Here is a 13,111-nt window from a genome sequence, read left to right as displayed (position 1 = left end):
CGTTTCAAATAAAGAACCGATGAGATTTTGCAAATTTTATGCGTTTTTTTTTTTTTAAAAAGTTATCAAGCTCTTAAAAAATCACCCTTTATAAAAATGAATCACAAAATGTGTTGCTAAGCGCATAACTCAACAACGCCTGGACCAATTTGGCCAATTCTTTTTCCTAAATTTTCGTTGAGGTTCGAGGATGGTTTTTACGGCGAGAAAAATTCGAATAATTGCCTAAAACCCCCTAAAAACAGTCCTTTTATTTTTGGCATACAAACGATTGAATGTTTGTTTGTTAGTAACGGCTCGAGAATGGCTGAACCAATCTTGATGAAATTTTCCGAGGTTGTTCGCTATGGATCGGGGAGGGTTTAGAAATTAAAAAAACCATATGCTTTTCGTGAGGAAAATCGGAAAATTAAACTATTCCAAAAAGGAACTTTTTTCCATACAATTTTTTTTTTAATTTTTTTGTTTTGGGTTTTAATTATTTGAATTGTTCAAATTTGTCGTTTGCTTTCTTTGTTCCAGCTACTCAAAAAAAATTATTGAAAATTATTCAGTGAAAACGTTATGTGTGTTTCACCAATAGTGATCAATTACAGATTGAAATTTGTTACGATGCCATAAAGAGGTCGCTCTAATATCGGTCGGCGTTCTTTTTGCCATCAACATACATTGGCAGCCCAAGGCTCATGACCGAGTACTCCCAGGATGCGATGACATACGGGCAGTATTATGGATCGCGATCAATCAGCAAGCAATCGTCACCATGTCACAGCACGGCTTTTCAAACAACAATTGCGATGTTTGATGGGCTTCATCTTGAAGCAAATATGTGGCGCTGTTAGATGTATTCCGTTGAGTAGAAAAAGAGAGGTTTGCCGCACCGCACGCACAGATCAAATTGATGAAATCATTTCTGCGGAAATTCCTGATGCAGGGAAAGATCCAGTATTATACGAAGTGATGAAAACCAATATGGTTCATGGATCTTGCGGACACCACAATCCCTCTTCGGTTTATATGTCTGACAATAAATGCACGAAGCACTATTTACGTGCTTTTCTTTCGGAAAAAAAACTGGAAATGATGAATATCCACTCTATCGGCGTCGCCCTTCCAACAACAATGGCAGACCATACAGCATTCAATTTAGAAGAGGGAATATCGAAGTTGATAACAAATGGATCGTACTATATTCACCATTATTGTCTAATTCACATTCAAAACTAATTTCAATGTTGAGTGTTGCAGTTTGGTGAAATCGATAAAATACGTTTGTTAGTACGTCACCAAAGGAAGCAACATGGCGGTTATTGGTCTTGAACGATACGGTCGATACTTGAACTGCAATAAAGCGTTTTGTAGGATATTTACTTTTGCAATTCATAAACGTTTTCCGACTGTTGTGCGTCTTGCAGTTAATTTGGAGAATGGCCAAAGAGTGCATTTCAACCCACAGAATGCAGTACAGCCAGTGGAAACACCGTCAGCAAAAAAAAATTAACATTGACGAGTTTTTTCTTAACTTTCGTCAGTGATCCGTTTTCAAGAGCATTGTTCTATTCGGAAATGCCTTGATATTATACATGGAATGCATCATCGAAGAAATAGTTACACAGAAAGCAATGCCAATCAGTAGATTGACATCCAGGTATGTTCTTAACTAATGCCTTTGGACGAATTTACATAATCCACCCGAAAACGACGATTGCTTCTACCTTCGGTTGCTATTGATTAATGTACGCGGTTCAACTTCATTTGAGTCATTGCATACTGTGAATAGTACGGTGTGTGCAAGTTTTGGAGAAGCAAGCCCGCAATTACAATTTCTGGAACATGATAATCACTGGAATCAAATGCAAATGAAGGTCGTACACTTTTCGCGATGATCATTTTGACATATCAGCCTTCAAACCCGCTTTAATTATGGGATACCAACAAAATGACATTGCCGAACACATTTTACATCGTGTTCGCTAAGGATTGGCCAATTCCGGTTGATACTTCCTGTGGTTTGATAAATGCACGCGTAATGTTAGCTGCCAAAAATACCGATGTTGTTGACTTAAACTGGAAGATTCAAAGTCAAATTCCAGCAGACTTGCGCTCAGGCAAATCGATCGATCGTCTTGACAATGAGGACGACGCCGTGAATTATCCAGTGGAATTTCTAAATTGTTTGGAGAGGCTTGGTATGTCACCACATCATTTGCGTCTCAAAGTTGGATATGTCGTAATTATGATTCACAATCTTCATGCGCCGAAACCGTGTAATGGAACCCGACTTATTGCGACGCAGCTATCGAATACAAGGGAGTAGAATGTTTGATTCTACGAATTCCTTTGATTTCTAACGATTTTCCAGTGAAAATTGCATTTGAGATGACAATCAACAGGACACAAGGATAGACGCATAGTATGTGGCATAAATTTGGAAATGCTATGTTTTTTGTACGTGGTCACGAGTTGGAAAAACATCTTTTCTGTACACCGGAACAGAAACCAAAAAATATTGTTTATGAAGCTGCGTTACATTGAAAAAAGTAAATGATAAATTCACCTTTCTTTTCATTTCAAAACATATAATTTCACGCAGGACAACGGCTGCGGGATCATATATTTTCTTCAACTAATACCACCGCACACGTGTGGGTTCGAGGTTATACGTAAAATGGGAGCCATTTGCATTTCTAGCGCGAGAGGAAGGTAAGTGCAGAAATTTTTATATTATAAATATATTTTAAATTATTAATTTAATTCCATTACAGCATTTAACATATAAAGCGAAAAAATAAGGAAAATTTTGAAAATATTTGTAAATAAAACATAAAATACATTTCATTAATAGCAGAAGCAGGAACACAATTTTGTTTGGTGAGTTTTGTCAAATTACATATCGTATTATTATTCTATATACATAATAGTTAATTAATTAAATGACCAGTGCGGTTGGTTTCAAAAGTTTGATTTATATTCTTTCGGCCTGCGCAGTGGTAGAATTATGTGAAAAGGAATGTGTGTTTTAGATGTTTTAAAGGTGGCCTGTGCAGCGCTGTTATTTTATATGTTTTCAGAATGTATACATTGCAACAAAAATCTTTTTAAATAGTTTTTATACTTTATTGAAATTTATTGAATTTATTTCTCTTTTAAGGTAAAACTCGTTATCGATGCAGGTCTTTATTAAAGACATACATCTTTTATTTTCAGACATTATAACTATTTATATTTAATTTTCTGGTATTAATATTATTTTTCTTAAAATAATATATTTATTAATTAATCTTTTTTCAGATGTTAATTATTATTTTTTATATGAAATATATTTTTATTTGCACATTGCTAGCACTGTTATATTCAATTTTAATACATTTTGTATTTAAATAAAAATTGTACAAACATAACACTAATAATCCTAAAATTGAAAAGTTTTGTTTGAAATTTTAAGAATATTTGAAAGTAGGAATCAAAAATGCAATAATTAGATCAGTTCAAATATATTTTTACATATATAATTTATATGACACTGCTGAATGAGCACAACAGAAATGTATGATCACATGTATATGTACGTGTGAGGGGAAAAGTGGTTAGAATCTGCGCGAGGTCTATGGCGGGCTCACCACTTTTTTAGAGTTTGGAAACCTATTGTTTCACTAGTTCTTTCACCACCCTAGGCTGGCAGGGATATATCCATTTTATAGGAGGATATACATATAGATGGAGGATGGAGTCATGTATAGAAGTTCACGCAAGTGAGGAAAGTTCTCTGATCGCCATTCACTTGGGATTGGCCAGAAACGATTCTTTTACATATGACTCAAGCAGCCCACGACTTCCGGTCTTTGACCAAGTATCCTCTGGGTAGCCTAAGAACATCCGTTTGAAGGCGAGCTAAAGTGAGAAGGCGAAACATCCCCTGCATAGGGTTGTGCGCTGGGTTTGGGACCCGCCACGTAAAAAACGCCCCCAATAAAAAGAAAAAAACAGCCTCGGATGAGAGACCCCCTTTTGATGAGGACCATGGCAAACGAAAAAAGGACTATGATTTGAGGGCATGCACCTGGAATGTGCGGTCCCTTAATTGGAAAGGTGCCGCTGCCCAGCTGGTAGATGTCCTCGTAAAGATAAAGGCTGACATCACCGCCGAAACATCCCCAAATGGGTTGAGGCTGATCGACTTCGCCGGGGCCCGAAATAAGATCCATCAAGCTACCTGGCTGTCTCCGGATCGAAAAACCACCAACCAGATCGATCATGTTGTGATAGACGGAAGACACGTCTCCAGTGTTTTAGATGTGCGTGGGCTCCGGGGTCCTAACATCGACTCGGACCACTATATTGTTGCAGCCAAAATTCGCACCCGCCTCTGTGCAGCAAAAAACGCACGCCAACAAACACAAGGAAGGTTCGACGTCGAGAAGCTGCAATCAAAACAGACAGCCGAGAGATTTTCTACTCGGCTTGCACTCCTGCTCTCTGAGAGCACTCGTCAACAACTCGGTATAGGGGAACTGTGGGACGGCATTTCAAACTCCTTACGTACAGCTGCAACCGAAACCATTGGTTTTCGGAAAGTGCAAAAGAACAGCTGCTACGACGAGGAGTGCCGTGTCGCAGCGGAGGGAAAACAGGCTGCCTACCTCGCAACGTTACGATCGACCACAACACGAGAGGGATGGGATAGATACCGAGAGTTGAAGAGGAAAGCGAGACGCATTTGCAGACAGAAGAAGAAAGAGGCCGAAATGCGTGAGTACGAACAGCTTGATAAGCTGGCCGACAGGGGTAATGCTCGAAAATTCTACGAAAAAATGCGGCGGCTTACAGAAGGTTTCAAGACCGGAGCATACTCCTGTAGAACACCCAAAGGTGATCTAGCCACCGATGCCCAGAGCATACTTAGATTATGGAGGGAACACTTCTCCAGGCTGCTGAATGGCAGTGAACACATAACACCAGGAGAAGGCGAACCCGATTCCCCAATCGATGAGGATGGAGCAGACGTTCCATTACCCGGCCATGAAGAAGTTCGAATAGCAGTTGCCCGCCTGAAGAACAACAAAACGGCAGGGGCCGACGGATTGCCGGCCGAGCTATTCAAACACGGCGGCGAAGAACTGATAAGGAGCATGCATCAGCTTCTTTGCAAAATATGGTCGGATGAAAGCATGCCCAGCGATTGGAATTTAAGTGTACTATGCCCAATCCATAAAAAAGGAGACCCCACAATCTGCGCCAACTACCGTGGGATAAGCCTCCTCAACATCGCGTACAAGGTTCTATCGAGCATATTGTGTGAAAGATTAAAGCCCACCGTCAACAAACTGATTGGACCTTATCAGTGTGGCTTCAGACCTGGTAAATCAACAACCGACCAGATATTCACCATGCGCAAAATTTTGGAAAAGACCCGTGAAAGGAGAATCGACACTCACCACCTATTCGTCGATTTCAAAGCTGCTTTCGACAGCACGAAAAGGAGCTGCCTTTATGCCACGATGTCTGAATTTGGTATCCCCGCAAAACTAATACGGCTGTGTAAACTGACGTTGAGCGACACGAAAAGCTCTGTCAGGATCAGGAAGGACCTGTCCGAGCCGTTCGATACCAAACGAGGTTTCAGACAAGGCGACTCCCTATCGTGCGACTTTTTCAATCTGCTGCTGGAGAAAATTATTAGAGCTGCAGAACTAAATCGAGCAGGTACAATCTTTTATAAGAGTGTACAGCTGCTGGCGTATGCCGATGATATTGATATCATCGGTCTCAACACCCGCACCGTTAGTTCTGCTTTCTCCAGACGGAACAAGGAAGCAACGCGAATGGGTCTGGCAGTGAACGAGGGCAAGACGAAATATCTCCTGTCATCAAACAAACAGTCGTCGCACTCGCAACTTGGCTCTCACGTCACTGTAAAGTAAAGTCCTCTCTCGACGAACAAAAACCAAACTCTATAAGTCGCTCATAATTCCCGTCCTGCTATATGGTGCAGAGGCTTGGACGATGACAACAACCGATGAGTCGACTTTCGAGAGAAAAGTTCTGCGAAAGATTTATGGTCCTTTGCGCGTTGGCCACGGCGAATGTCGCATTCGATGGAACGATGAGCTGTACGAGATATACGACGACATTGACATAGTTCAGCGAATTAAAAGACAGCGGCTACGCTGGCTAGGTCATGTTGTCCGGATGGATGAAAACACTCCAGCTCTGAAAGTATTCGACGCAGTACCCGCCGCGGGAAGCAGAGGAAGAGGAAGACCTCCACTCCGGTGGAAGGACCAAGTGAAGAAGGACCTGGCCTCGCTTGGAATATCCAATTGGCGCCACTTAGCGAAGAGAAGAAACGACTGGCGCGCTGTTGTTGACTCGGCTATAATCGCGTAAGCGGTGTTTACGCCAGTAAAGAAGGAGAAGAAGATATACATATAGAACATACATATATACGAGTATAACATACATTCGTATGCATATTATTTCAAGGTTTAAGTAATGGTTTTGTTATAATTCTATAACAAGTATAAAGTACCGAAAACAATAATTTTTACTTTGCATAGTTTGACGAATATCAACAAAAATTTTGGGAAATCTCATTAGAATATACAATACATAGTATATAAAGGAGAAGACATATATTTCAATGCTTACTCTCCTAATAAAATAATTAGTAACACAGTGAAAGGAAGTAATAGAAGTTAAGCCGTATACACTAGGGATGGTCATAAAAAATACTTCTTTTAGTCGATATGACTTTCCTAAAAAAATTTAAAGCTTAAACGTTTTTATTAAAGGATTTAAAATTATTCAATACTCTAAGTTTATAAAATAATCTAATACAAAGTAAATCAAAATGTATTCTTCACAAATTTTCGTTTTTATTTTTCTGGGATTTGCAAGTACAATTTTATTCAACCTTTTAAGTTTTATTCTACCTGTATTTCTTTGTTTGCTCTCTGCTTGACCACCTTTCGAAAATAAACTGTCGGATAGAACTGATGTAGCAACAATTGTTAAATATTTGAAAGCTACTTTATATACATTCATTATAAAATTTTCTTTGTAAATCGTCCCATAATTCCAGCGAATTTTCTGCCTTTCAACTGGAGTATGCGTTGACATACAGTTAAACCTGGATAAGCGAGAGTTCAAGTTAGCACAACCTCATTCTCGCTTATGAAGGTTTCTCACTAAGCCAAGTTTCTCGCAAATGCAGGTACTACATGTGTAGCGTTTCTCTCTTATAGAGGTACGCAGCAATAATTTCCGTTTTGACATGATGCAGAACAGAACATTCCTTCGCAATTGATTAACTATAGACTGAGTAAGACCGGCAAACAAGATGCTACTCCTACATAGGCACACGTGTCCATTCGATAAAAAAAACAACGTTATTTAGTTCCTTGCAATAGAATAGACACAATATTTACAAGCAAACAATACAAAAATAATAGTAGAAAGTTCCACGAAAGTTAAGAATGAGTCATAAAATAACAGATGTTAAATTTGTAATTTGTTTTGTCATTTGTTACTGTATGTGTGTATCTTTTATGAATGTATGTATTTTTATTGTAGCTATAGCTCCTCCTAAATAATATACATAAATAAATATAGCCCGATTGTCGCTTATAAAATTATTAATAAGTAGCGGTCTCATTTACAGAGGTAAATGAGCGAAAAACGACTCTCTCTCTTACAGAGGTTTCTATTTCTAAAAAATATTTGAGTTCATAGGTGGTCGCACGCTCACAAAATGCCATTAAACGAAGCTCCATAACTGAGCACTTAATGAAGATATAGAACTGTTATTTGACAAAGGGGATCGCAATAGCTTTGGACACCTGTGAGTAAAAATTTTTGAAAAAGTGCGTGTGGCACGCCCTCTAAAAAGTTTAATATACGTACTTATATATCTTTCTTTTGGAGTCATGTGTAGAAGTTCACGAAAGTGAGAAAGGTTTTCTGATTGTCATTCACTTGGGAGTGGGCAGAAAAGATTATTTTACATATGTATGGCTCAAGCATTTCACGACTTCCGGTATTTGACCAAGTATCCTCTGGGTAGCACTAAAGATAACGATTTAGGGGCATGCACCTGGAATGTCCAGTCCCTTAATTGGGAAGGTAATGCTACTTAGCTGGTTGGTGTCCTCGTTAGAGTGAAGGCCGGTCCCTTAATTGGGAAGGTGCCGCTGCCCAGCTGGTAGATGTCCTCGTAAAGATAAAGGCTGACATCACCGCCGTCCAAGAAATGCGATGGACGGGACAAGGACAGAGACGAGTAGGTCCTTGTGACATTTACTACAGTGGCCATATAAAGGAGCGCAAGTTTGGTGTTGGATTCGTGGTGGGAGAGAGACTCCGTCGCCGAGTACTATCATTCACTCCGGAGAATGAACGTCTAGCCACAATCCGCATCAAAGCGAGGTTCTTCAACATATCGCTGATTTGCGCCCACGCCCCGACGGAAGAGAAGGACGATGTGACCAAAGATGCTTTTTATGAGTGCTTGGAGCGCACTTATGAGAGATGCCCCCGCCACGATGTCAAAATCGTGCTTGGCGACTTCAACGCCAGGATGGGCAAAGAAGGTATCTTTGGCACTACGGTCGGTAAATTCAGCCTCCACGAGGAAACATCCCCAAATGGGTTGAGGCTGATCGACTTCGCCGGGGCCCAAAATATGGTTATCTGTAGTACTAGATTCCAGCATAAGAAGATACATCAAGCTACCTGGCTGTCTCCGGATCGAAAAACCACCAACCAGATCGATCATGTTGTGATAGACGGAAGACACGTCTCCAGTGTTTTAGATGTGCGTGCGCTCCGAGGTCCTAACATCGACTCGGACCACTATCTTGTTGCAGCCAAGATTCGCACCCGCCTCTGTGCAGCAAAAAACGCACGCCAACAAACACAAGGAAGGTTCGACGTCGAGAAGCTGCAATCACAACAGACAGCCGAACGATTTTCTACTCGGCTTGCACTCCTGCTCTCTGAGAGCACTCGTCAACAACTCGGTATAAGGGAACTGTGGGACGGCATTTCAAACTCCTTACGTACAGCTGCAACCGAAACCATTGGTTTTCGGAAAGTGCAAAAGAACAGCTGGTACGATGAGGAGTGCCGTGTCGCAGCGGAGAGAAAACAGGCTGCCTACCTCGCAACGTTACGATCGACAACAACACGTGCGGGATGGGATAGATACCGAGAGTTGAAGAGGGAAGCGAGACGCATTTGCAGACAGAAGAAGAAAGAGGCCGAAATGCGTGAGTACGAACAGCTTGATAAGCTGGCCGACAGGGGTAATGCTCGGAAATTCTACGAAAAAATGCGGCGACTTACAGAAGGTTTCAAGACCGGAGCATACTCCTGTAGAACCCCCGAAGGTGATCTAGCCACCGATGCCCAGAGCATACTTAGATTATGGAGGGAACACTTCTCCAGCCTGCTGAATGGCAGTGAACACATAGCACCAGGAGAAGGCGAACCCGATACCCCAATCGATGACGATGGAGCAGACGTTCCATTGCCCGACCATGACGAAGTTCGAATAGCAGTTGCCCGCCTGAAGAACAACAAAGCGGCAGGGGCAGACGGATTGCCGGCCGAGCTATTCAAACACGGCGGCGAAGAACTGATAAGGAGCATGCATCAGCTTCTTTGCAAAATATGGTCGGATGAGAGCATGCCCAACGATTGGAATTTAAGTGTGCTATGCCCAATCCATAAAAAAGGAGACCCCACAATCTGCGCCAACTACCGTGGGATTAGCCTCCTCAACATCGCGTACAAGGTTCTATCGAGCGTATTGTGTGAAAGATTAAAGCCCACCGTCAACAAACTGATTGGACCTTATCAGTGTGGCTTCAGACCTGGAAAATCAACAACCGACCAGATATTCACCATGCGCCAAATCTTGGAAAAGACCCGTGAAAGGAGAATCGACACTCACCACCTATTCGTCGATTTCAAAGCTGCTTTCGATAGCACGAAAAGGAGCTGCCTTTATGCCGCAATGTCTGAATTTGGTATCCCCGCAAAACTAATACGGCTGTGTAAACTGACGTTGAGCGGGACCAAAAGCTCCGTCAGGATCGGGAAGGACCTCTCCGAGCCGTTCGATACCAAACGAGGTTTCAGACAAGGCGACTCCCTATCGTGCGACTTTTTCAATCTGCTGCTGGAGAAAATTATTAGAGCTGCAGAACTAACCGAGCAGGTACAATCTTTTATAAGAGTGTACAGCTGCTGGCGTATGCCGATGATATTGATATCATCGGTCTCAACACCCGCGCCGTTAGTTCTGCTTTCTCCAGACTGAACAAGGAAGCAACGCAAATGGGTCTGGCAGTGAACGAGGGCAAGACGAAATATCTCCTGTCATCAAACAAACAGTCGTCGCACTCGCGACTTGGCACTCACGTCACTGTTGACAGTCATAACTTTGAAGTTGTAGATAATTTCGTCTATTTAGGAACCAGCATTAACACCACCAACAATGTCAGCCTAGAAATCCAACGCAGGATTACTCTTGCCAACAGGTGCTACTTCGGACTGAGTAGGCAATTGAAAAGTAAAGTCCTCTCTCGACGAACAAAAACCAAACTCTATAAGTCGCTCATAATTCCCGTCCTGCTATATGGTGCAGAGGCTTGGACGATGACAACAACCGATGAGTCGACGTTGCGAGTTTTCGAGAGAAAAGTTCTGCGGAAGATTTATGGTCCTTTGCGCGTTGGCCACGGCGAATACCGCATCCGATGGAACGATGAGCTGTACGAGATATACGACGACATCGACATAGTTCAGCGAATTAAAAGACAGCGGCTACGCTGGCTAGGTCATGTTGTCCGGATGGATGAAAACACTCCAGCTCTGAAAGTATTCGACGCAGTACCCGCCGCGGGAAGCAGAGGAAGAGGAAGACCTCCACTCCGTTGGAAGGACCAAGTGGAGAAGGACCTGGCTTCGCTTGGAATATCCAATTGGCGCCACGTAGCGAAGAGAAGAAACGATTGGCGCGCTGTTGTTGACTCGGCTATAATCGCGTAAGCGGTGTCTACGCCAGTAAAGAAGAAGAAGATGTGAGTTATGTTAAGAAAATTAATAATGTGACTTAGACTCCACATTACTAACAGGCCTTATGTTCCTGAAGGTACTTTCCTGGCTTTAATCCTTGCAAGTTGCAAGACTATGAAATATTCGGTTATAGTAGAACTTTGCTTTTTCTTACTTTTTTTGAACTAACGTATGATGGTCAGTCCAAATACTAAAAGAGTTTTCAGCTTGATCGAAACTATCTAAAGAGTTCATGCGATATATGCATTAACCCTCATAATTTCTGTGGCCTTTTGAATAGCTAATGCTTACTAACTTTCAAATCTAATGCCACTGAAAGTAGATAAATTTTTGCGTGGGCATTTGTTATCATGAAATAACATTTGCAAAATGGCATCGACCAGCAAGTTCGAGTTGTAGAAGCACATATTTGACCTAGTGAGACGTTTAAGAATTTTATGAGGACGACAATATTTTATAAACTGAGTCGGAATACATATGTATTTATGTATTTAATTACTATTTTCCATATGTTGTCATAATTTTCATTTTGCTAAATTACAATTTCCTCAACAAAACATGAAAACATCAGACACAGGGACCATGTGACGGAAACATTACACAAAAATTGATGCATCTAATAAAAACATCGATGCATCGAAATTAAGTGATGCATCACATTAAACAAACATCGATATTTCCACGATTGATATCGGTCGCCACTAGTATACACTATGAGCTAAAACTGAAAGCAATTACGCTTCTACTAGGTACGTTCCAAAGTAATTTCAACGACTGATATTGGCTGTCACTTGTAAACACTATAAGCTAAAACTGAAAGCAAATACGCTTCTACAAGGTACGTTCCAAAGAAAAACAAGACTTTTTGGATTTAGCTCCCCCTGGTGGCGCCATCTATATGTCGACTGGTGCGTTAGAATTTGCTATCTTTATCGATTGTCCAGTTCATGATATTTCATCGATTAGAAGTGAAGTGCGTTGTAAGTGTCAGTATGTTTGTGTTATCGGTGCGAAAATGAGCTTCAAACAAAGAGCCAACATTAATTTTTGTTTTAAAATTGGTAAAACTTTTATCGGAACGTTTCAATTGATGAAACAAGTTTATGGCGATGATTGCCTATCCCATAGCAGAGTGCACGAGTAAACCACGTTTTCAAAGTGGTCGTGAGCCCATAAATGTCGATCAACATGTGGGGCAATCAAAATCCGTGATCACTGGAAATTCCATTGAAACTGTGCGTGAATTCACCAAAAATCATCATTGAAATTCATGGAACATCTCCAAACATCGATTTATCGTATTTTGACCCAATATTTGGGCTTACGAAAAGTGTGTGCACGGTTTGCTCCGCACAAATTGACTGACGACCAAAAATTGCTCAGAATCTGTCTCATCGATTGACGCTTGTGACCGATTATTTGACCAAAAATAACATTTTAACCATTAACCACTGTCCGTATTCACCTTATATGGCACCGTGCGACTTCTTCTTTTTCGGAAAAATGCATTTGCCCATGAAAGGAAAGCTTTATGCAGACATAGAGGCCATTCAAAAGGTTTGCACCGGCATACTGGCAACAAGTATAAGAACACTCGTGACATGCTTTTGGGCGGTGCAAAAAGCTGTATTGAAGCAAAAGGAGACTATTTTGAATAAAATAAATTGATTTTGTCGAAAAACCCCATTTGTTCCGTTTTTTTAAGTCCTGTTTACTTTGGAACGCACCTTGTATATTCAAAAGTAGCGTACATTTGCCTTAATAAATGTTACTTTGTATCATTAAATAGCTTATTGATTGTGCAAAAAATCCAAGAGTAAAAAAACGAACTGCAAAGAAACCGCATACACGTTTAAAACTTCTTCAAGAATGATGCAAGAAAAAAGTAATAACCAAGAAAGTCGGAAAAATACGCAAGAAAATATTAAAAAAAAAGTATAAGGCAAACTGAAATGTGAAATAGAGCCAAGGCAGTATAAACTGTTCATACCCTACACACGTTGTAAATATGTTTGTATAGTGGTTTTAAGTT

The 13,111-nt window shown here is 41.0% G+C and overlaps 1 protein-coding gene across 25 annotated transcripts in view; it reads right to left on the bottom strand.

Annotated features, from left to right (window-relative positions):
• Positions 1-13,111, bottom strand: part of LOC105231504 (protein pangolin, isoforms A/H/I/S) — a 454,601-nt gene that overhangs the window by 424,905 nt on the left and 16,585 nt on the right. The gene's annotated exons all lie outside the window — the stretch shown is intronic.

The sequence above is a fragment of the Bactrocera dorsalis genome, chromosome 6, assembly GCF_023373825.1.
Source record: "Bactrocera dorsalis isolate Fly_Bdor chromosome 6, ASM2337382v1, whole genome shotgun sequence".
NCBI classification, from domain to species: domain Eukaryota; kingdom Metazoa; phylum Arthropoda; class Insecta; order Diptera; family Tephritidae; genus Bactrocera; species Bactrocera dorsalis.
This window is presented reverse-complemented; position numbering and strand designations above follow the sequence as displayed.